The following is a 21,865-nucleotide window of genomic DNA, read 5'->3' on the forward strand; positions in this document are numbered from 1 at the left end:
TGCAATGCTCACTATATGAGGGCTGAGAACTGTTCAAGCACAAGTCCCTGACTCCTTCTATCATAACACTGTAGTCAATAGTAGAAATTCTTTAGGATTAGGTATTTGGGTAAATAGAGATAAATACTTACCACTGGAATGTGATTATGGCCTTCTTGAAGTTGACAGTGAATGTTGTGGTACTTTCTTTATGTAAATTAACCCTGAAATATGTCAATATGTTTCTCAAGGATAAACTTTCCATTAGTCATACTTAGTTTAATATTTCTCCCCTCATGTTCCAGAGCTCATCTTGAGGGTATAATGATTGGGCACATAGTCTGGTATTATTCAGTGTATTCAGAAATACATGCAGCTAAAGTAAGGAATGCACTGTGTAAAGAATGCACTGTGTAATCTTGTAGTAATTTCAAGGTAATGTTTCTCTTCAGTTTTACAGCTGAATGTGATGTGAATGTGTCACCCACCTGGGTCTATTATCCATTTGCTTTCATTGTTTATACTCTAATGTATAGAGAGGTTTAGGACATGAGAATGAACCTATCCAAGAAGGGGAAGCAAGATCTGTAGGAGGGCACAAAGAGATTCTAAAAGATCTCCATTTCCAACATCATATTTCTGTGAGCTCCCAGTGTAACTCAAGCACTCCTCATAGTGAAAGCTCTCTACTTTGCCTCCAAGGTGTTCTGGCACCAGTCTTGTATGGATGTTAGGACTGCCTCTACGTTCCTCTGACCCTCCAAAGTTAGATTATGCTCCCCAAATCTCCTGCATCTGATCCAGCATTCGCAGTCCCTGTGACCTGTCATTTTTTTTACATGATTTCTGAGAAATTTTCTCTGATCAAAATTTTTACCTCAGCTTGTCACAAGTACTTTTAGCACCTGACTGCACTTTGTTTTTCCTATGGCCATGCTTTTCCTAAGCACAGAGTAGTGCCTGTGTGCAATTTCTGAGTCATGGTAGTGTTACCCATTATACTTTGTGGAAATGCCGTCTCTGGACTCATGGTGGCCTGGGAACCCATTTACCCTTAGTCAAATCATAAAAGGGTCCCAAAGAACATGTTATAATTGGAAAATTAGATGAAGAAGGCCTTAGCAGAAAAATTTAATATCTGGTAATTTTGGAGAAAAAGCAAAAAAAAATTCTCTCTCTCTCTCTTTTTTTTTTTTTAATTTTTGAAAAGTATTCTCAGCAGAGAGAGTGTCTGAAGCACATATGGAAATACCTTGCTGAGCAATTTGAGACTGCATTAAAGCAAGGATTAGTGGGAGTTTGTAGACCTGTGGTGATTACTAGTATTCTTCAGTAAGTCTGTAGCATTTTCCCCACTCAAAATAATTAAATTGATGCAAGAAAAAAAGAAGGAAATCCCACTTCTAAAATGAACACACGACATACACAAATCATTGTGTGGCTATGAGACAGCAGAAGTGGTTTGACTGAGTCACTTAGCTTAATCTGCACTAAAGCAGCAGGTTTCAAGCTGAAGGAAGATCTATTGTTGATGCAGGCTAATGGTGAGGTTAATACAACCCAAATTTAGGGCAAAAAGATATTTATATGGTTTTAATTTCTATTGCAGGTATGTTATTCACCTTTCCATGCTCTGATATAAGAGTACACATTGAGTACACTTTTAAGAAGCACTGGGTATAAGTTTAGCAGGTTTAAGTCCAATAGTTTGAGAGAAGGGGAAATAAGCCCTTTTACTGAATTGTCTCTGCTGTTCTTCATATTCTGACTGGGCTTGTTGTGAGTTTGGTATCATTATCCTGTACTGTATTTATAACTATATAAATCCGAACATTTACAAGATGGAAAAGACAGATACAAAACTAAGAATAATCTTAGGACAGATTCTGTGAGTGTTGCTCACTGGGTAGGAATTCCCAAAGAATGTTGTGAAATATGTGTATCTGCCTAAATCTGCCTGAACAACTTCATCCTGCCAGGAATATTTTAAACTCTGGGTTTGCTACATTTCTCTGAAAAGACTGCATTTCTTTAAACAGACAAAGATGACCTTTCCCGACTTAAAGTAATGGGGCATCAGAAGTACTTATGAAATTTAATAGGAGACATTTTAGGGGACTAACAATATATGAATAAAGGCATCTTGCCTTGCCCATGTAAACGGTTATTTCCTTTACCTAGGAAAGTGTGAAATGATAAAATTCTCTTTCATTTCAGAAAAAGCATGCTGTCAGGATTAAAATTAGAAATAAAAATGAAAAACTTCTGAATGCTTCTGAAACTTTCGTTACTACAGAAAAATATTTAATTCCTGAAACACCCATGGACAAAGTACCCTGTAGTTTTAAAGTTAAGTACATTTACTGCAGTGGGAACAGAGAAAGTGTGCCTATGTGTGTTTTTCTTTGAACTTCCTCAGCTGTGCTGAAAACACAATATATGTCTCTGGTAGAGTGACTCTTCCATTTCATGTTTATGGGTAAATCAGTACCCAAAACCAATGGCAAAAGCTAGTGATCTTGTAGATGAAGAAAACGCCCTGTAATTTGCTACAGGCATCAGAACTCTTGGGATTTAAATCTTTATTCAAAGAATGTACGTATTTAAAACCAGGATCTCCATAAAAAATTTTCAGACCACATGTAGACAAACACTGACTAGACAATTTACCACATCCTATGCAATTCACAACTCTAAAAAGACATTTAATCTTTGGTTTTTTACTTCCTTTTTTTTTTAATGTATTTTTCCAAAAATACTTTGCTGCTATTTTTAGCAGTAAAGCAATTTTTTGGATATGAGTCTAGACATACTGTGATTTGAAGGGAACAGGTACATTCCACATGTCCTGCCAGAAAATCTATCAATTCCTTAGTTAGTGTCACTGCTGGAATGAGCAGGCTAAACAGAACAACTCAGTAAGAATGGATTAGCTGTGCAGGGGAATCTGACTCTCTGGATGGGACCAGACAATTCAAACTAGATTAAGAAATAGAAAAATCTGCTGAAGGAAACTTCTGGGTGTCTCTGGAGACATTCTGCCCAAAGGCTGATGTTTTCACTCTGTTGCACAGGTACTGGCAGAGAGACACAAGCGTTGTACTTTGCCTGGGAGTCTTCATAGGTTTTATCAAATGACAGCTTGATGTGAAAAAATAGTCTCTAACAGCAGAGTTTGGAACTCAGGTTCTCCTATTTCCCAGAGAGTGCCCTCAATGGTCTGGCTAGAAAGCAACATTCCTGACCTAGTAAATATTGGATTCCTTCATAAAGGTGGAACAGCTCCAGTAGAAAGAACTAAACTTACAACATTTTCTTCAATCCCATGTAGTCTGTAGATCTGCTATGAGAGCACTCCTCCAGGCAGTGAAGGAGAAGGGCTTAAACTCCTTTTACTGAGCACAGCCTGGGTCCCAGGGTTTTCATATTCTATGTTAGTGCATTAGTCATGGACTTGCTGGTTAAAGAAAAAAAAAAAACCAACTAAAAGTAAAATGGCTGTCCTGTCATGTTTTAAAAGAATCCCATAAAGTTAAGCTTTCAAGTCTCAGGGAAGGATTTAGGGAATAATTTCTCACACTCCTGTGGCCTTGTGTTGTTGCTCTGCCTCTGAGTCCCAGCCTGAAGATTTATATAGAAATACTTCCCTATTGAATGGGAAGAAAATCTAATGAAAAAGAGCTTTAAAAATTCTGATGTGCTCAGTGTTTCTCTTGTTCTTTCTGGAAAGATCTGTTTCCAGGCCTCCTCTCTGTGCAAAGTTTATGGGAAAGACGTATTGACTACAGTAGAGAATGATCCCATTCAGGATCAAATATGAGAACTGGATGCATACAAATCCATGGAGACTGCTGAAGGAGCTAACTATCCTCTTTGAAAGGTCAGAGCAATTGAGGGAGGTTAAAAAAGTCAAGCATCACACTTATCTTCAGAAGAAACCAAATAAAAGGGCAAAAAGGACAACTGAGGGAACTACCAGCCTTACCTCAGTCTTTGGGAGGTTGTGGAGCAAATGATCCCAGAAGTCATGTCCAGGCACATGAACAACAAGATGGTGAGAGGGAACAGCCAGCACAGATATATCAAGGGAAAAAATGTTTCTGGTTGACCTAACTGTGATCTTTTATGAGAGGAGGGAAAAGCAGTGGATGGCATCTCCATTGCCTTTAAGAACAGAGTCTGTCTCCATAGTACGATTGCAGTTCAGCCAGTGAGATAAGGACTTTATGTGATCACAGGTGGGAGAAACCCAGCTGGACTGCTGGACTCAAAGGTTGTGATTAGAGGTTTGAAATCCAGCTGGCTGCTGAGTACTGGTGATTTTCCTAAGTGGTTATGCCTGAAGCTGACACTACTTAGCATTCCTCATCAGTGACCTGGGCAATGGGACTTCCAGCTCACAAAGGTCACAGACTACACGGGTGACTTGGAGGCTGCAGGTCAAAGCAAGACCATCCAATAGCAGGACCTTGATAATCTGGAGGTGTGGCCAGATGTCCTCCACAAGTCCCTCCCATCTTAAAGTAGTTGGTGACTCTTTTCCACACTAGGATTTCCAAAAGTGTGGTGCTGTGAAATGAGAGCAAGAACCACCTCACATAACTGAGTTTCGTTGTTTCTGAAGGGCTAAGTGGCAATCTAATGCTATACTGGGGGGACCATGAAGGCAGCTAACTGAGAAAAAGTTACATTGGAAAATGTAGTATTTCTACACATGTTGTCTTAACTTACTTGATTAAGAAAATAATCTCAAAATCCGTGTATCTAATCAGGATACAGAAAGAAACCTAGGTCCCCATTTCCACATAGTTGGAAGGAACTACTTGAGAGAAAAATCAATCTTGCAACATTTATGGACAGATTTGACATAAAAAGTACCTTAAATCAACCAGTGAGGAGTTTTTTCCTAATAATTCAACCCTTTATTGAACTAGTCATATTAAATTATTTCTATAAAATGTTATTCAAGAATGATCTGACCAATTTTGAAATATGTTTTATTTTAAGTGCCATGACTAGATCATACTTAAATGCTCATAAATTATGTTACTTTGAAAGGGGGGACATCATGCAGCAAAAGGTGCTTAATAAAAAGATTATGGTGTCTTGCAAATGAATAGCTGGGTACTTAATGTCAGGATGTAGAATGCAGAAATTATGATGTAAAAAGTATTGACTATTCATTGAAATTAATGCTCATGGCCAAGTGGGTATTATTAAACTTCAGCAAACAATCTTTATAGTTTTTGAAACAGTCCCACCCTGAAAGATCATAACATCTTGGTGATTAAATGAAAATGAGATAGTAGCTATATAATGGCAAGCACTACTGAATTAACTTCTAAAAGAAATTCACTAAATGCTTAATATTAACACTGGGCTGAGAGAAACACAGCTGCAGAGAATTTCACTGAAATGGCAATGCTCAAACTTTAATTTGATTTTAATGGAAAATTTTGGAAAGACAGCTATTAAGACTAGATGGGGAGATGATCACTATCATTCTTTTATTAGTATAACCAAGGGGCTTAATTTTCCTTAGCTCTTTAATTGTTCTTTCATCTTCTCCAGTTCCATGTTCTGCTTCCTAAGAACATGTGTTTATCTAAATATGTTTAGATGTAAACTGGATATAGGATTTTCAAACCAACAATTTTGTTTTAAAATTAAAACACTCCTCATTTTTATAAGAAAGGAAGAAATCTATTTCTCAGTGATCATGGTCAAATGTTCTTACCCCACTAGAATGTATGTATGCCAATTCAACCAAGAGGGTTATTTGTATTTTGAAGTTATGTCTGTTGTCTAGGATGTGGAGAATTGACCACTGGCAACCAGTCAGAATCATTTAAGGGAAGTATTTGCTCATCAATTTTGAACTTGGAAATTGTGGGTTTTGAACATCTCACTCATTAATTTTGTTACTGATGACTCAAGACTCACCAAAACTTTTTATTCCCACATTTACTTAATTGTGCATTGTACCCTCTTTAATGACTGTACCAGATTTCAGGGAGATGTCTGTGTGAAGTGTTCTAGACATTATTTTTCCATGCTTAAAAATGGTAAAAATTAAAAGAGACATTTTTGTTCACTGATACAAAAAAAATGGTACAAGAAAAAAGCAGATATTTAGCATGAGTAATTTGTGGAAACACAAATGTGAAGAATAATATAAGGCACAGAGTTGTGTTGACTCTAGTTAAAGAGTAAAGCTTAGCCAGCTCAAAGGTGAAGTGCAGTAGCACACTTTCAGCCTGGGACTGCAGAATGTCAGGCATAGCACGGAATTGCTGTGAAGTGGATGTGTTTGCCTGAAATGGGGAATGTGGAAAGGACTTTCTGTTAATGTAATTAAGCAGCTTTAACGAACACAACTGGGACATTTTATAGCACATAAGTAACTGAAGCCTAGGTGTTCCTCTCTCCATTAATACTAGCTGACATAGCAGGTGTTCCCCACTTCACATGCTTTGAATGCACAGAATTCCTCCTTACTGAAAGAGTTTGAATTCTCTCATGCTCCTCCAGAGCTGGCCATAGTCCTTGCTTTCTTAAAATAAACCCAGATAGGTAGGTTGATGTGTGCTTTTTGACTAGCATGCATCCTTGTGAGAGGGAGAACTGTACTCTTTGTAGTGACTTGAATTTTAAGTCACTGCATAAATTATTGTAATGCTTTGCTTTATTCTTGTACCTTTATATTTCTTCTGACACTTCTGCCTTCAATAGTCTGCCTTTTCTAGGAGACTAACCACATTCATGTCACAAAATGCTTGTTCACAGCATAGAGTAGATTTCTACTAAAGAAAAGTACTCAAAGAACAAATAATGTCCCAAATCAGAGAACAACTTATGAGTTTCAGTAGTGTAGACAGAGGAACTTTTAAGAAAAAAGTTTTAGAAAAATATTTTTCTTTTAGGAAAAATATCTGTTGAAAAGTCCTCTGAAATTACCGTTTAATGCATCCTACACTTAGATACATTTTGTCTGTAAAGTGGCAGACATAACTATGCCAATGAATATGGAGAATGAGTGCTATAATATGCGTTTCCCTGGTAACTAAATTATAATTATTCATAGAAATAAATTTAAAGGCCTTAGATAAGCAATATTCAGAGTATTTGTTACAGTTCTACCATAGCCTAAGTATAGATAATGCACTAAAATTTGATTTAGCTAGATATGGTTCACACTCCTTAAGTATGAACAAAAAATGGGTGCAGTTGCATTTATTTGTAAAAATCCTTGCTCTGAATGTAGCTATCTGGAAGAAGTGTCAGCTCATATCCTAAAAGAAAGCAGGAGAGTTGAGTGTGTGATTTGGGGCAGACAATAGAACATCGACTTGTAGAAATTACTCACAACTCACAAAATTGAGACTCTTTAGCTGTAGTTATAAAATCTGCCATTTGAACGTTTGTGTGAAATTTACACTCCAGCAACCAATAAATCAGTCTGCATTTCCATCTTCTTCCAGCTAACCTTCGATGAGGTCATCCAAAAAGAGATAAACAACAATGTTTCATGGAAGTATGTGCCTCTGTTGTTGCAATGGGAATTACAAAATGAGGCATCTTTGAAAGATAACTTGAACAGGGTATTTATTTTTGATTTATTTTATTTTCCAATAAATGATGACTTGGAAGAAGATTTATCAGCAGAAGCCAAAAGTGTAGAGTAAATGATTTTTTTTCTTTATGTAATGTACATGCTGGTTATGTGTTTGGGGAAGACTTGGAGTTTTTAAAAGAACATTTGCAACATCATACTGCAAAGTTTGAGAGATCATTAAGCAAATTGGAAATCTTATACATGGAGGAAATATTATGTTCAAGGCTTCAGTGCTTGCTATGATTAGAGTGCTCTTTGTGGGAGTTCTGTTAATATTTCTTCATCCTGGACACCTGCCAAGCTTAAGGCTTTAATGCTCTGAGACTGAGTCACGAAAGTGGGGACTGACTGCTCAGAGCTTGTTGACTTGCCAGGAGGTGGGTGTGGGAGGTAGTATACAAGTAAGAAAGAAGAGGGGCATGAAAAATAATCTTGACATTCTGTGATAATCTTTTGTTTAGAAAAAATAAGCCCATGGCTTCAGGTTTTTTTAACTATTTTCTGAACTTTCCAACAAAACTGATATTTTAGAGATGTGAACTCTTTTCTTGTTTCAGAAAGAATGTCTGTATGCTTGTTGAAAAAAACAAAGGGCTAGAAAAACAAGGATTAACACATCACAGAATACAGATAACGAAATACAGCATCTGTCCATGATAATTATCAAGTGAAGTTAATAATTTTGACACAGACAATAATTTGTTTTACCTTCTTTCATTTGCTAACCACTAGAAATCTCTAGTGGATCTCTGCAAAAACTGACTTGCTGAAAATAGAGTAGATTTTCTGGATCATGTTTCATGGATCTGGACAGTACATCCCCTGAGTGTCTCTGAAGTATATGCTTAAAATCATTAGACAAACAGAAATTGCACAGATAAAAAGAAATAGGAGCATTTGTGAACTTCTTTAGGCAAATTAGATCAGTGTAAGTATTCAACCTTTCTTAAAATATAGGAGGGGGCTTATATGCCAAGCTCAAACACTTTTGAGGGGACAAATAGTAACTTATGAGTTTGGAAAAAGCTGCTGAAAATGGATATGGCTGCAGGGTTACACACGGAGCACTGGATCCTAAAGTCATTCAAGACATGAAAAATGTCTGGAATACACCCATCTTTTGTATGTTAACATTCACAAAGTCTGACTAGTGCAGGCTTCACAAATACTGGTTTTCAGCTGGGAAATGAGGACTGAAGCCTGGGGAGCTACTTCATCATTCTCGCATAATAGAACTTAACACATCTGTGCTTCAAGAGGACTGAAGACAAAGAAGCAGAGGTTATTCTAAATTACTCTCAGTGCTGGGCTTGCCTTTGCCCTGGTGTACACTGCCTGTGTTTATTCTTCAGCCATTTTGTCTTGCTCAGAAGTTACAGTGGAGAGCACAATCCCTTAATGAAAACTCTCTGACCTTTGTGTCCTATGCCTGCCTGTGTCTTGTGTCCCACAGCTACAGGAGGTTCAAACACAGGCCTGGGAAGCTAGAACAGATTCAACTCTCTATCAGGATTGCATGCAAATTGACTTGCACATGATTTTTTTGTGTGTTTAGTTCCATGTTCAGATTCAGAGATGGATGTATGTAACTGTAGTATGGGTTTGTGAAAAGCCAGAAGGTAGTGAACTAAGAAAAAGAGATTATATGTGTAAATGGACATAAAAGGCTCCCTGTGATCTCTCATGGAGCAATAAATAACCATTTAAAGAAGAAGTGTGACCATCAACATTTTAAATTTTTACATCATCCAGAAAGAAGACTGTAGATCTAGTTCATTACCACATCTACTCCACAAATTAATTTTGGTCTGTAAATAAATACCTGGTATATAAAGGCATGAAAACTAATAGCAATAAGGAAAATAGTTTTTCCCTTCAGTGGAGAGGGGAAAATAACTTAGTATATCCAGGAAGAGCCAAGGAATGAGGTCAAGAACTAGATCCTAGATCATCACTTAGATGTTAATTTGCTTTCTGACAGCCTCAGCCACTTCTCTCCCAGACAGCACCTAAACATGGTTGATGTCACATTCCACCACAGACACTGATCTCCACCACTGATATGAGTGAAATTGCAACCAAGTTAGCTTCCGTTATCCTATTCAGTCTTCCACTTTTACCCCCAAACCTTGTCACTATCAAACATGTCCTCTTGCTGGAGCCAGGGCATGCAGAACACTGACCTCTCATTTCAGAGACTTTAGATGGAGCAAAGAGAAAAAATTGTAATTGTCTCTCAAGAAGTCACAGTCCCAGCAGAGCCATGAGGACAGTGCTGTAACACAACGTGCCTGTTAAGCCACACTACAAGACCTCACCAGCCACAGCAGTCTCTCCCTATCAGCCTTTGCCTCTGCCAGCCACCTTCTGGAAATGATTTTGTGCTTCTTTAGTTCCAGATGGCACATGGCACAGCACAGATGGAATACTGGGCTAGCTCTTGGACTGCTGTAGTGATTACCTCTCACTGAGGGTACAGAAGTGGCTTTGCCACTGATGAACCTCTCAGGTCCTGACACCATCACAGCTGCTCTTCTTGCCTCCACATTACCCACAGACCACTTGCATGGGAAGTAAACCCCAGGAGAGTTTTAACAGAGGATGTGGCAGGATAGATTGGTGCTCCTCTCTGGTGGTTTGAAGTTTCCAGAGCCTGTCTCTGCTGACTGGCTGCCTTCCCACGTGTTTTGCACTTGAAGGAGAAAAGACTCCAAAGAAACCCCTCAAAGTCCAACAGATATAATCCTTTTAATACTCCTGAATTTGAGTGCTATATCCTCTCCCTGCCTGCCTGCCACTATAAAAAAACCCAAGTGTTTGTAATCCAGACATTATTTCCTGTTGAGCTAGGAGTTTCAAGATGGCCTAACATGAGGCTCAATAGCAATAAAGAAAGTTATGGAAGGTTATGGGGTATTTCAGAGGAGCGGAAGGGCAGTGATGTTCACAGATGTTATTGATTTAATTTTATTTATAAATTATGGAGAATCAAATAATAATAGAGCAGAGACAACTTTCTAGAAAAGAGAAAATTGTATTTACCTAAGCATCTGTTTCTATACTGCTCTGACTTGCAGTGAATCTGGAGGAATCTGTTCTTCTGTAAAGCAATGCAAGAATTTAGTCTTTTCCATCAGAGACAAAAGAACTGGGGACATACTGTTTCTGTCTCTTCCGGTGTTAGTCTGCCAGCCTTTACCCCAAGGTAAAGTCTCCTTTTTCTCATTTAATTATTTGGAGACATTGCAGTTGAAATGCTGCATTGCCTCTGTCTGAGTCACATGTGATTGCAGCTGCTCAGCATATATATGCATGAATTCACTCAATTTCAGTAGGGAATTTTTAGGCGGAACCCTGCATATTATATATTAAAAGAACATATCAAACCGGAAAAAAAAAAAAAAAAAGAAAAAAGGAAAGAGATAAAGGAGGGAAAAGGAATGGAGAGAGAAGACCTAAAATGTCCCTTGAATGTCATTATAAGAGGAAGGTCTAGTTGAAGGCTCTATAGACAATAATGAGGATGTTTATTTCCACTGCACCTTTTACATTTTAATCTAAATAAACATTGCCCTAAAGCAGGAAAGGAAATGAGTCTTCCTTTTGATGGTCTCTGAGGTAAATCTTTCACTGTGTTGTCCAACTCTCTTTCTGTCTTTTGTTGTTGTGAGTTTTTGTATATATATTTCCAAGGCAAATATTTCTACTTCTCAGGTTAAGGCTTTTGATTTGTCTATTGTGTGACAGTTTCCTGGGTTGGAGAGCATCCATCAGCACTGGGACAAGGGCATTTAAAAGGATTTTTTTTTCCACTGTAAAAAATGTGGACTCAAATTCTGCATTTTACAGTTAATTTTATGAACAAGATAAAATCTTTACCTTTAGGAGTATAATAACAAGATAAGGTAAAAAAAGATGCTAATACATGTATGTAAATATGTATGCATATGTATATAAACAGGTGCATTATATGTATGTATCTATACTAGTGTAAAGGCCTATTCCTCCTTTCATAGGAACAAAGGAATTCTCACATGGATTTTTTTTATATAATAGTGGCACTGTTATAGCAGCCTAAAATAAACATTGAGGCCTTGACTGAAGTGTTTAAGCATCTGAGAAGCATATTGAATTCATGGGGCTTCTTCACATACTTAGGGTCTGGCATGTGTGTAAATACTTCACTGTAGCAGGGTCTCAAGACCTCAATTCAGCTCTTATGAAAATCAGTGGAAAACTTCCTCTTAATGTTAAAAGCAGTTGGGTGTGTTTGCAGTGTGTGTTTTCTAAGCTAATGTGGAGTGAGCCAGCCATATTGCAGGAACATTTGGTACACGTTAAAAGTCTTAGGGCTTAGGAGCAGTAGCAACCTTACACCAACAACATTTATCCAGATTGATTAAAATATGTGAATCAAAAGACATTCCCAGACTGGCAGAAGGCAGCGAGTGCTTCCAGAACAGGCAGCATGGAGTGAGCTGTAGCTGGGGAGCTGTCAGTGGAGACAGAAGGGCACAGTGGGGGCCCACAAAGTTGACTGAAGATGATAAACTCATTCCTTGGATGTACTGGGGAGACAGCTGTGTTGACACACCCCGTGTACACCTGGGAGTTTGGGGACAAGTCCTGCTACAAGGAGTTCACCCCAGTTGGGGAGGAAGAGCAACATCCCTCCATCTCAGAGACTGGATCTTGGCACTCGGGCATGTCCAAATTTCTGGAGAAGAAACCACATGCTGTAAGCTGTAGCATAACAGCAAATGTAAAACTATCGCTGCTTTGACACCAAGCCTGCTGAAAAGGCTTTGTCTACAATTGTGTTAAATTATCCCAAGCAGACCAATTTATCCCAATTTAGACCAATTTATGGTCTAAGTTTCCCTTGCATCAGAGTTGAAGGGCATTGGCCGAGAAGATGCAATGGAGGAGAGTGCAAAGAGGCGCCCCTGGGAGATGCACTGCATGTGCCTTTTTGATAAGAGCTCAGGGAGCTGAGAGGGACCTAGAAAAGTGAGGTGTTACTATGCCAGCTCACACTCAGTTATTCCTGGAATGCTGCCTCTAGGCATTTCTTTAGTAAGAAAATTTGCAGAAAACCTGGAGAGGGCAATACAGTTGTAATGGATATGGTTTGGTAAAAAATGACAAAAATGACAGGTAAATAACTCCATTGGGACACCTAATTACTTGTGGCATTTGAAGGAAATGGATTGAAAAGAGTACTAGATGAGTAATCTAAGGAGATAAAGGGAGGTAATTAGGAATTGGAACTGCCTGAATATTTCCAGAATTTCAATATGGGGAAAGGAAGAGATGAAAAATCATTCTATATTGACCTGTTCTGTTGGCAAGGACAAATGTAACAGAGAGGAATATTTAAGCTGGCTGATATAGAGAAAGTCTGCTCTGATCACAAGACATTTAATAGAAATAAATGGCAAGCCCTTCACTCTATTGCATTCAAAGTAAGACTCAGAAAAATTGAAAAATAGAATGTAGGGGAAGGCAAAGAACGAGAAACAAACCAAACAATTTTAGAGGTACTTGATATATGTATTTGATTAAGGAATCAGTTAGGTTTCTGTGAATTCATTTATGTAAATTCTAGATATTTTTCCCTTTATATATGTTGATTAGTACAGTCAGGTTTTTTTTGTTTGTCTCCCCAGGCTGAAATTCAGCCTTAGTTAATACTTGACTCAGGTGTGTACAGCACCCCTTTGGGCTGAGTGTTTCCATCTTATCATATATAATCTCTGTTCCTGTTAAGACAACATCTGCCTAACTCTTCAACTGACAAATAAAGCACCCTTTTCTACTGTCTTTTCATATATGAAAGCGTTCTTTGTCTTTCATTCTTCTTTTTCTGTAATCTTTCCCTTCTTGTACATCAGGTTTTTTCTCAGTGCTTTATGATAGCCTAGCTCTGACTGACATAAAACCGAGAGTTAGTTTCCTCAACAATCTTCCTAAACATTTTGCTTCAAAAGATACAATAACATATAATTTGATTCCTTTTTTGCTCAAGGCTCAAAATTTTTGCCTGCATAAGGGTGGAACATAGAAGGTCAAAAGACAAATGGATATTCCTCACTGGGAAATGTTTTAAACCAGAAAACCTAACCCAAAGGTAGCCCTTGCCAAAATCACAGGAAGACTTGGAAGCAGCTCCCTGCCTATGTGACATCGTCTCCCAGCCCCTTTTATCTATCATTGACATGGACCCACAGCATCCACAGTCACCATCCATCTTTTGTGCCCATCTAGTGCTTCTTCCTACTTGTTCCTGTCTACAGCTCATTCTATTTCCTAATTATTTCAAATTTCAGTTAGGTTAGCTGGGACAGGATGAGTTATCTGGTAGACTGACAGCCTCAGGTGGTGATACTGTGCAACGTTTTCTTAATTGCCGTCATATAATTATGCTGTTTATTCTGTTACTCAACTAGAGAGGACATGCAGTTTGAAGTTTAGATATCTGGTTAAGTGGAAAGAGAAATGTAATAATATTGCCAACTAGAGAGGGTTATCTAAAGCTACATGACTAAAGGACAGCTATGTTACATAATTGTGCTGACTGGGAGCAGGAGTCAATACTCTTTTATTACCCAGATGTGCTGAGGTGAGGAGGGCTGGTTTCACTTTGAGAGAGGCTGAGCTGGTTTTGCCATCCTTTCTCTCCTGGGTGCATATATTACAGGTTCATATAAAGGTCTGTCCTGGTTCCAGCCAGGAAAAGGTTAGTCTTTGCAGTAGCCAAGAGGGGACATGGCCAGGACCTAGAGGGTATTCTATACCACCTCATGTCATTTTCTGGGGATGGAGTCCCTTCTGATTGAGTAAGCGTGGCATGAAGAGTGGTCAGGTAGTGCAAATTCCCCCTGTTACTGATATCATTGCTGTTACTGTTTGTTTGTCTTTCTCCATAGCTCTTTCCAGTAAATTTGTCTTATCTCAATCTGTGATCTTTACCCTTTGTGCCTCCAATTCTCTTCTTCATCCTGCTCCAGAGGGACTGAAAGGGGGAAGTGAATGAGCGAGGGGCGTGGTTTGGAGTGCTTCAATGGGAACGCTAAAACGGAGAATACTATTCCTAAATCATAGCAGCCTTATTTAAATCACTTTCTTCACTCTTATGTCAGCACACAAAACACTGCTACAGAGACAAATAAATTATTCCCCTTAAAACTCTGTGAATCTTAGGATAGAATTTACTTACTTCAAGCAAAAGAAACGAATGGACATGGGATTTGCTCAAGATGAGGCACAGAGGCCATTGTGAAGGTGGGGCTGGAAACCTTCAGACTTTAATCACAGGCATCTGCCAGAGTTTGGCAAGGGAAGATTTCTTGCAGGATGTTGGAAGATTTCTTGTTGGAAGTTGGATGTATGCTTAACAATTCCCAAGTTCTAAACATATTTTCAGGTATTAGTATTTAAGTGATTAACATTTAAGTTTTGTGAGCACAAGCTGTTTTGGCAAAGAAAATGCTATACAGCTTCATGGTATCCAACTGAGATTTATTCTTCTAGTATGAGGTACTAGTAAATTGGCTGTTGGCCTATCTAGCTTTTTGATAACGGTATCATGATTGGTAAGTACCTTGATAAGAGTAACAAACCCGAGCTCAGAGTTTCTCCTGATGTTTCTGAAATCCCCAAGTGGATTAATTTATGCTTAAGATGTTCAGTTCTTTCAAGGCTGTACCATTAAGTATGCTGTTGCTAATGTAATGTCAGAGGCCTTAGAGCTAAGATGCAACTTTTCAGCAAGCTTAGAACTCCTTCAGCTTTGCTCTGTAAGGCAGGTGGAATATCAGAGCTCAGAACAGAGAGCCCCAACCTGCTGCTCATGTCTTCTCACATCTAGGCAAAATTTCATAGGGGAAATTAATTTTAAAAATATTTATATTTTGATCTTTTTTATTAGAAGTCAGAGAGGGAAGTTCTTTATGTTGCTTTGTACAGAGCCATCATCCTCTTGCCCTCCCAGCCAGCAGGACGGCAGTGTAGCTATATGTGGCTATATGTAGCTATATGTGGCTATATGTAGCTATATTTGGTTATATGTAGCTATATGTAGCTATATGTAGCTATATGTGGCTGGTGAGCTAGTGAGGGCAAACAAACTTATCCTTGCCTGAGAGGAGACACAGCAGAGACCCACAGGAGCCACACGGTGCTTCATTATGCTCCCTATGCCCTTGGGTTAACTGAGCCTTTTTGGCTTCCTTGCTGTGCAGCTGACTTCTTTCAGTGTGGGAGATCAGCTTTGTAGGCACTGAACAAGAAAAAGCAGTACCCAGGAATCAGCAAGACTCTTCTAGCTCCTGGGTGGGGAGGAAGGGGAAGACTAACAAACAGGGATGGGAGAAAGTCCACTTCCAGATAAGCATGTTGAAAGGTTGAAAACAGAGAGAAGTGTGCTTTTCTGCTCAAAGTTTACTTATTGATAGGGACTTGGTTCTTGGCTGCCTCTGCTACTTGGTGCATGTATTTAGAATTTATAGAGCTTTATGTTCTGCTTTAGCAAATTATAATCTCAAGTAAGGGAAAGGGTAAACTATCAGGACACTTGCAGGGGATGACATCTGTTACCAGTATTTTATATGGGCTGTTATTCAATTTTGTCATCAGGAGTCCTCATGATTTCTTCAGTGCTGTCATCATGTGAGCACACACACAAACACAGTGTGTGATTATAGATTTATCTATCTGTCTTTATACACTAGTTTCCTGCACATTGGTAGGATGATGGAACTGATGTGACTTCTTATAAACAACTAAAATGAAATCTCATTTTGCAAGAAGAAGCTTCATGCCGAAGACCCTCTTGATCTGCACTATTGGAATTTCTTATCTCGTGCTTGTGCGATATTTTCCTTTTCAAAATGTTCTTCAAGTCTGTCAGAAAAGTTTGCCTTCCTCTGTTACAATTAACCATACACACTTAAAAACATCAGTGAATACATATTTTCACTTTTCTTCTCTCTCTTGTTGTTGCTTCATGATGCTGTAGTGCTTTGTACAGTTGGTTTATTGTTTTCCCTGGATGTTCAATTCTTCTTTGTACTTTTTTTTATCATAGCAGCAAGAAGAAAGTCTCTTTTATAATAGGGAGATAAGAATATGATTGCTAAGCCACAAAAACTATATGATAGAGAGAGAGATGTTGTACATGAAATTGTTTGACCCTGAACTAGAGTTTAGTAGCACTTTGATTTCTATAGATTGCGATTTCAGTTCTTGTCATTAGAGAAAAAGAATATGCAAAATCAAGACAATGGAAGGTTGTATAATTTCTTTCCCAGACTTATAGTTTCCTAGATGAAAAGTACTGAATTTTAAGATGTATATCGCTGTACTCCACAATGCTTGTGCTTTCCTGGATCAACAATTTTGGTCATAAATTCAGTAAATACTAAGATGACTATCATAAAGTACATACATTAAAAAAAAAAAAATCTTCTTTGGACATAACAGGTTTGAGTGATTACACTTTAGCACACATCACTGTGAGAGTATCATTTAGCTTTAACTAGGATTTTTAGAATTATGTAATATTTATCAGGAAATTCATACAACTTTCCTAAGGTTAATAACATGATCATAATTCTATTTTCCTCTCCTCCTCTGTAAGGCTTCAAAGAATTGGGAGTATCCTTATGCTTAAACAGCATAAGATATTCATGCAGAACCAAAGCTAAAGTTTTAAAGTCTCATCCCAGAATGTCATTAGCAAAACTTACAAGACTGGTGTTCATACTTCTCTGCCTGTTTTTTATTACAAAATTTGGGTAACAGATGAGTTTTAATTATGCTGTGTTATAGTTTTGGATCATACTTTCAGGCACACTTTCAGATAGTATAAATTAATGTTTTTCTATGAAAGCAGTGAAGCTGTGTGTCCTGGGGTCCAGATTAAGTCACCCACACACATCTGGTGCCATATGAGATATTATCAAGGAGCCTGCCTGGCCTCTGACTGCCCCTGCAGATGGGTGTCTGCTTCCCTCCCATGGGTCCTGTGTTATATCCACCTGCTCAAACGGCATCTCAGAGGACACTCCACACCTATGGCCAGTCAACACAGCAGCCCTGCCTCCCATGAGCTTACTTCACAGCTTTCTGAGGTTGGAGAGAAGAAATGAATAGATTAAAATTAATATTTTCTGGAAAATCTTTGAGGACTGTTCTTGCACTGATTTTTTATTTAAAGTCACCTGTCTGTCCAATTTATATTCAGTTTTACCTGACAGCCATTTATCTTACTTTTCTTACTCTTTTAAAATGCATTTAGTGTATAAGTTCTGGAAAAAAGCCTGACCTACTATCACCAAGTACTGCCATCAAGTCTGATATATTAAGTGTCTTGGTAAACCTGCAAAGCTAGTAGGGAGATGCTCTTAGCTGTGTGTGTCATATCCTCATTAATCCATAATGCTGGAACACAGCAAAAGCTTGGGAATATTCCTCAGTAGAGTGCATAGTAAGGATTTTCTTGCCATCAGTGGAACAAGAAGAATTAATAAGTTTTAAAAATACTATTCATCTTCTCTTCCACTAACATATTTTCATGTCGCCTCCTCCTACTCTATGTGAAAGTTTTATTGTTCAAATTACCAGTATAAGAGAATAGCTTTCTGTGCCTTTTCTGAAGATGGGTAGAACCAGATAATGAAAAGAAAGTATTAATAATTAAAAGATGAAATACCCTTATCTGATTGGTGGGAGTTCCTTTCTTCCTTAGGAAATGTGGCTGATGGGAATAAACTACGAAAAATTATTTCATACCCTTTCATATACTTTTGTAATACCAACATTGATTGCTACAACACCGGATATTTTCCCTTTCCAAAAATATATTTACTATTTCAGTTTACCTAGATATTTGGCATCACTGACATCCTGGAGCAATAAATTCCAAGATCAAATTGCATAACAAGATTTATATCTGCTACTTCCTGATACAGGTAAATGTCTTGTTGCTCTTATTCTTCTGACAAGGAATAGAAACATATCCTCTCTGAAGTTTTGCAAAGGTGTATGGTTCCAGGCTTTGTAAGTCTTCCAGGTTTAACAGTTCTGCTATCTTGGTGACTATTTTCTGTCATCTTCCTCCAAATCTTCTCTAAATGCAGAATCTGCATTCATACTGCAGGTCCCATTAATGCTAAGTATTTCACTATTATATATTTCGCTGTTTGTTTTTTTTTTCCTGGATTTCAGTCACTATGGTTTTTCCTTCACTAGTTGCATGGTTTATGGATTACTATGTAACCTGGCTTTGTGTTTGAACTAATCAGGATCTTGGCAGACGTGTAAAAGCAGCATATTGAATAATTGTTGGAAAGTTGTCACCAGCAGTTCCCATATGTTCTGAGTCCTCCAGCTGATTTAGCAAGATCCTTGGATATGTTCTGAGATCTATTTATCTGGTTATGTTTCAGAATTATAATTCTGAGATGTGTATTAATAGTTAATTTAGCATTAGCCAAAGAAGATTGATTATGAAATCGATGGTGTGTAGGTAAAATTCTGGTTTTTACTTACAATATTTGAAATTGAGTGGTCCTAATTTGTTTTAAGCACTTAAAATCAGGTAGCCTTGCAGAGCTCTGGCCCTCTTTGCTAACAAAATGAACATGGTTGTCTTTGCCAACTTAATTACGAACACTTTGTTCTCAACCATAAATCAATATTAACAAATCCCTGCATTCATCCACTGTTTAAAGAGTCAGGCACCCTGAGGATGGCTTGCTCCTGCTGGGAAGCAGCCTAAGGTCATGGTGGTGGAAGGGGGCTAAGGCAGAAGAATGGTGTTCTGCATGTGACCACCAGCACATCTCTGAGTTACCCAGCTTAGCAGAACCAGCAGGCATCCATGAACAAGAAAGAGCTACTTCAGGATCACACAAGTCTGAGAGCAACTCTGCCTTCCAGTATGGGTCCAACTGGCCACATTTGAACACCTGTCTAAGTCACACGAGCGGCTTTGGAGTGATTCCTTTATTTTTTTTGTATCCTGCTGATGTTCTTTTCGGGTTTGCAAATATAGTTCAACAAATATTAAGTAAGACAACTAGAGAAGAACTTCTGAATTTTCAAGGTCTGTTTTCTGCTATTAAAATAACCACATTTTCACCTCACTGATTAATGGCTTAAGATTGAAACCAAATTTATTTTCTGCTATTAATATTTCTATAGAGTATCAATCAGCCTTTAGGTAAAAAAACTTTTATCTGATTCCTTACAATGCTTCCTTCACATCTAGTTTTGATGAGCTGAGATTACTTCTGTGACTCCCCTGTTTATCTTCTGGCACTGTCAGATAGCAGTCCTTATCTTGCTAGTCAACCTTCTGCAAACAGGTGCAATAATTTCTATGGCCTCCTCCCTTTGGATTGACTCTTCACTTTTCACACATCTCAGTAGCCTTCTCTGCATCTACCCCAGATGTTATTCTTCTTTTCATAGTCAAGGTTTTTCAGATGAGAGCCTAATGAATACTATTAGTCATTCAGTCATGGAAATGACTCTTTTGTTGCATTCTGGGGTTGTATTTGGTAGGGGTTATTTTGTTTGGTTGGGGCTTTTTGTTTTGTTTTGTTTGTTTGTTTTGTTGGTGTTTTTTAATGTTGTTTCTCACAACTGCCTTAAATCAGCAACAAATCTGCCCTGAGATCAAGCAATGTATTCTTTCTCACCATTAATTTCAACGTATAATTTCTTCTTTGTTTCTTTCTGTTTAAATTATTTTCCCTTTCAAAGCAAGGAATCTAATTGCCTCTGTAGGGAATCTGTTCAGATCCTTTCTTGACAATGCATCCCCAGTTTGTGTAATTTATCTTAGAACTGTTTAGCTGGGGAAAGACATTTAACACCCAAACTTAGCCTAGCACTGCCAAAACCCAAAAGCCATATCTGCACATCTTTTAAATGCATCCAGGGATGGTCTCCACCACTTTCGTGGGCAGACTGTTTCAGTGTTTGAGTACCCTTTCAGTGAAGATATTTTTCCTAATATCTTCATATCTGCTACCAGTAAAAAGGGCTATGCAGAAGTGCCTATGCAGTCTGTGAGCATGATGCCATAAATATTCAAGGAGTTATCTAGAGATCCTCCAAAGAACATAATCTGCTCCTCCATCTAACCACCCATGCATCTAATAGTCAAGGATAAACTATTTATAGTGAGTATTTGTTAGTCTTAGCCATTTCCCCCTTCTTTGCAAGTTATCTAGAAAAGGATGATTATTCTTATGATGCAAGGTGCATATTTTTTTACTTTGAATGAAAATTAGGATGTGGCTGAGTGCATGGCTTCTTTCTAACTATTTTCTACTAGTCCTGATTTCTAAGGAAAGAGTGAATTAAGCAAATGATAATTTGGTTGCTTGCTGTGGTAGCAATTCTTTGGAAGGTGAAAGCACAAAGAACAGGGAAAAAGAATTATTTGCAGAAAAAGAAAAGGGATCCTAGAAGATACAGGAATGGACTCATCTCATGAGCCAGAAGGGAGTGGCTGAAGTTGCTTTTTCCATAAGATAAAAGAGAAGGGGTTAGGAAAGAAAAACTTTGGAAATCCCAGAGAGCGGGGCCTGGATCTTATGACGGAGAATTTAAGAGACAATATTGGAAGTAAAGGGAAAAAACTGACTTTGACACTGAACTGTCACTGTATTTTACAAGACTTGGTCTCAAAAAAGATATATTATGGTGTATGCATAGAGAATAGCTGGCTGGTGGATATTCTAGGATGTCTAATAGGTTTGTAAGCAAACAATTCCTTTTCACAGCAGTAGCTACCTGTATTTATTTTTGCTTCCTTTTCTGCAGTCACAGTTGTCCTTACAAACTACTGGAACACTGCATGCATTTCCACCTGTGATGGGGATCCCTGCACAGCCTCATTTTCACTTGTCCAAGTGCTCAGCAATGTCTTGATGCCTTTTCTCTTGAAATAAACTGCTTTCTCTCCTCACCCTGTGTGTGTCAGGATGTGTAAGTGTACATTCTGACAACACCCACACAGTTGCATGTTTGGATAGCAAACTCCAGACTCTTATTTAAATGTTGTGAACTCTTCAGGAGTGAGGCTTTTGCTTTGTTTGCTGAGCCATATTTAAGAACACTTCCCAAGACCTTGAGTAACAAGTAAAATTGGCAACCCTTCCTGCAGTTCTCCCTGCCTGTGGCACGCCTTGGTTGCCACAGCTGTGCAGGTTGCCCAGGGAGCCCAGGGGCAGTGAGGTAGAAGGACGGACAAAG

At 38.3% G+C, this 21,865-nt stretch overlaps 1 long non-coding RNA gene across 2 annotated transcripts in view; it reads right to left on the reverse strand.

The window, feature by feature from the left end:
- LOC148224447 (uncharacterized) overlaps positions 1-21,865 on the reverse strand; it is a 69,871-nt gene that overhangs the window by 46,553 nt on the left and 1,453 nt on the right. Inside the window, exon 3 of one of the 2 annotated variants that reach the window (XR_015802899.1) lies at positions 11,067-12,311. The exons of the other annotated variant lie outside the window; for it this stretch is intronic. This is a non-coding gene — a long non-coding RNA (uncharacterized LOC148224447). Of the gene's footprint in view, positions 1-11,066; positions 12,312-21,865 lie in introns of those variants that run through there. 2 annotated transcript variants of the gene reach the window in all.

This window comes from Sturnus vulgaris, chromosome 3 (genome assembly GCF_052056855.1).
Source record: "Sturnus vulgaris isolate bStuVul1 chromosome 3, bStuVul1.hap1, whole genome shotgun sequence".
In the NCBI taxonomy this organism is placed as follows: domain Eukaryota; kingdom Metazoa; phylum Chordata; class Aves; order Passeriformes; family Sturnidae; genus Sturnus; species Sturnus vulgaris.